This window comes from Chrysochloris asiatica, unplaced genomic scaffold, assembly GCF_000296735.1.
Source record: "Chrysochloris asiatica unplaced genomic scaffold, ChrAsi1.0 scaffold00057, whole genome shotgun sequence".
Taxonomy (NCBI): Eukaryota; Metazoa; Chordata; class Mammalia; order Afrosoricida; family Chrysochloridae; genus Chrysochloris; species Chrysochloris asiatica.
The window spans coordinates 4949365-4953230 of NW_006408575.1; the positions used below are offsets into that span (position 1 = coordinate 4949365).

The 3866-nt window shown below is 40.1% G+C and overlaps 1 pseudogene; it reads left to right on the plus strand.

Annotated features, from left to right (window-relative positions):
- The first annotated feature begins 2597 nt into the window (after window positions 1-2597).
- Window positions 2598-3057, plus strand: LOC102839332 (annotated as a pseudogene).
- The last annotated feature ends 809 nt before the right edge of the window (window positions 3058-3866 follow it).

Here is a 3866-nt window from a genome sequence, read left to right on the forward strand (position 1 = left end):
AGAAGATGTGGAATGATGGATATCAATGATGATGTCAGATGGGTCTTATGTTTTTCAGTGTTTGTTGACTATACAAAGGCATTTGACTGTGTGGATCATAACAAACTATGGATAACATTGAGAAGAATGGAAATTTCAGAACATTTCATCGTGCTCATGCAGAACCACAGACCAAGAGGCAGACTTTTGAACAGAAGAAGGAATACTGAATGGTTTAAAATCATGAATGGTAAGTGTCAGGGTTGTATCCTTTTACTGTACTTCTTCAATCTGTATGCTGAGCAAATAATATACGAAGCAGGACTATATGAAGACAAATGTGAAATCAGGTTTGGAGGAAGATTCATTAACAACCTGTGATATGCTGAGGGTACAACCTTTCTTGCTAAAAGTGAAGAGGACTTGAAACACTTTCTGATGAAGATGGAAGAACATACAGCGTCTGTATGGATTAAATCTTAGCATAAAGTAAACAAAAATCCTTACAACTGGGCAGATAAGCAAAATTGGGAGAAAATATTGATGTTGCCAAGGAATTAATTTTACTTGAATTCACCTAGAACCAGCAGCCAAGAAATAAAATGACGTATTGCATTGGGCAGATCTTCTCCAAAAGACCTCTTTAAATTATCAGAAGCCAAAGGTATCACTTTTAGAATTAAGATGCACCTTTACCCAAGCCACGGTATTTTCAGTTGCCTCATATGCATGCGAAAGCTGCACAATGAAAAGGGAAGACCAAAGAAGAATTTATTCCTTTGACTTGTGATGTTGGTGAAGAATATGGACTGCCAACAAATCTGTCTTGGAGAAGTATAGTCAGAATGTTTCTTCCTTAGAAGGTAGGATAGCAAGTCTGTTTCATGTACTTTGGGTATGCTATCAAGGAAGCAGCCATCTTTGAAGAAGGACATCATTCTTAGCAAAGTTGACATCATTCTTGGTGAAGTAGAGGGTCAGTGAAAAAGAGGAAGACCCTCAATGAGATGGATTGACACAGTGAATGCAATGAGTGGCTCACACACAACAACACTGTGAGGATGGGGCAGGGCCAGACAACATTTTGTTGTGTTGTACATAGGATCGGGATGACTTGATGAGTTGAAACTGATTCAACAGCACTTGAGAACAACAATATATGTTCCAACATGGAAAGAAATTAGATAAAAAGGCAAATTGCCCAACATTATTCACTAACTTTTTTAAAAAGAAAGATATTATTTCCATTTGCATATTGTCATGCATGTGTGGAGAAAAAAACAGAGAGAATTTGCTAACTAAACCTCTAGGATGAAATCTGGGGTGTGGAATAAGGCTATCAGTGGGAGATTTTTTTCTCTATATTGTTTGAATGTCTATAACAAGAATATACTAATTAGAAACCTGTATAACAAGAAACAAAAGAGGAAGAGGTGAGGAATAGTGTTATCATAGTTGCTGTTATTATTATTACTAAATCTATAAAGAGTTCTGGTGACATAGTGGGTTACAAATAGAGCTGCTACAGGTCAGCAGTTCAAATCCTCCAGCCACTCTGAGGGACAAAGATAAGGCTTTCTGCTCAAGTAGAGACTTACCATGTGGAGGCCAGGTGTGGGACTATAGGATAAGTACTGGACTGCTAACGTCAAGCTTGGTGATTCAAACCCATCAGTTGTTCCTTGGAAACCCTATGCTATTTGAGGGTTGCTACAAGGTCGGCAATTCAAGCTCACCAGTTGTTCCTTGAAAACCCTATACAGGGTCACTATGGGTCAGAACCGACTCGACAGCACTTCACAACAGCAACAACATGAGGTTATTTGAACTGCTGACCTTGAGGATGGCACTCCACCTTGTAACCCACTACACTACCAGGTCGCCTTATGTATGGTTAGTGACTACTTTATTAAATAGTGCAGGTATGGGAATATGAGAGGCAAAAGCAAAAAAGCTTACAACTTTTATTTCATTTCCTTTTGATGTCCGGTTCAGTGTTTAGAATGTATCTGAATCATATTATCCATTCACCACTTTACTGAAGTATAACAGAGCAAAAGGGAAATGGTTACATGTTCTGAGGAAGACTCATCAACATCCCTATTATAGCCCACTCTTGTAGACAGGCCACCCTCTTAGATACTACAGCTCCAAAGGAGTCAACTTTATTTCTTTACAGAATGCCACTCCTCAGGAGGAAGGTGAGGTTTTTTGGTCCCTAAAAGACGTACAGGCTCGGAAACCCTATACAGGTTGCTATGAGTCAGAACCGGCTCCATGGCTCACAACCACCTCCACCACCACTACATCTATGGCTTCTAATTTCCCTACACCAAGTGGGTTCTTAGTCAGGTGTTAGGGCAGATTTTGAGGGCATACATCATGGCTTCTTCATAGTTCACAAAAGGCTTTTGAAGTCAAGGGAGAAAGGACAAGCTATGTACAATGTACACTTTATTCACAAGGTGAGTAATTAGTATATAGGAGGGGGCGTCAAGAAGTTCATGGAACAGGGGCGTGTGGACTGTGGCGGCGAAGAGCGACGGGGCCTGGCCGCCACGGTGCGAGCGGGGCCTCAGCCTGGGCAACAGACGGCGGGCTGTCTGCGAAGATTCAAGATGACCAATGAAGACCCTCTTCCCAAAAAGGTTCGACTGAGTGAAACAGACTTCAAAGTTAGGGCACAAGATAAGTTGGTTTTAAGATGGAAGCAATATGAAGCATTATGTACAAGTTTTGAAGGGGAAGTACACAAATCTTAACTCTAATGATGTTTACTGGCTTACGAGAGTCTGAAGAGAAACGAATCCACCAACAACAAGAGTCTACACGCAGACTCTTTGCATCATTGTAATGAGATTAGCGACCAAGAAACAAGAGATGCAAGAGTGTACTACTCAAATCCAAGACCTCAAACAAGCCCAGCAGCCTACCGTTGTCCAACTGAGATCCACCATGGTAGACCCAATGATGAACTTGCTTTTTCTAAACATGAACGGTGAACTGGAACAGACTAAAGACAAACTGGAACAAGCCCCAAATGAACTGAGTGCCTGGAAGTTTACACCTGATAGGTAAACAAATCCCACTCCCCAGTCAAGACTTCCCTGACAGTCCCACTACGAGAAAGCAGTAGTGGGCTAGCCAAGTACTTGTGTCCACACTAACACACAGACTTTTTGAGCCAAAAAAGCCACATTCTTATACTATCCAGCTTGTAATGGTTAATGTAAAACTTACCAGATGAATCTTGTGTTTCAGCTTTTTTTTCTTCCCCTCCCCTTGCTTCAGAGGCCCGATGGCATCAAAATATTTCGAAGAAGTGTCCACCTCTGGAAAAAAAAAAATCCCTTCTAGGAATTTTGGACGCTTGAAAAATGTTTCTGCTTGAAGAAAATAGAGGAAGAAGCAGAAAGAAATCTTAAGTCTGTGACATAATGTGTCTTCAGTCAGTTTGGAGGAATGAAAACCTAAATATTTTAAATCATGAAAGCATGTAAAATTTCAGTAAACTACAAAAATGGACTATGCATCACTCTTTCTCTTGAACATAGTGACTTAGAGACACTATATTTGCCAACAAGACTGTGAACTTGATGATTTGTTGTTGAACTTCTGGGTCAAAACTTGAATGAGGTGATTTGCCTTTAAAGAGTTTCTTTGTTAAGAATCAACTTTTAATAGTCACGAGAGAACCAACTGATAGATGTCAGTGCAAGTAGTTCATTCACTTAAACATTTCATTTGGGCTCTGTTACTTGATTGACCCATAACTCCATGGTTTTAATCCATGGTGTGTTCTTTAACTAGTTGTTAATGCTATAGTCAATCTTGCTGAGGACTGTACAAACACAGAGGTGTGTTTTTAAAATCCAGGTTTGAACTGT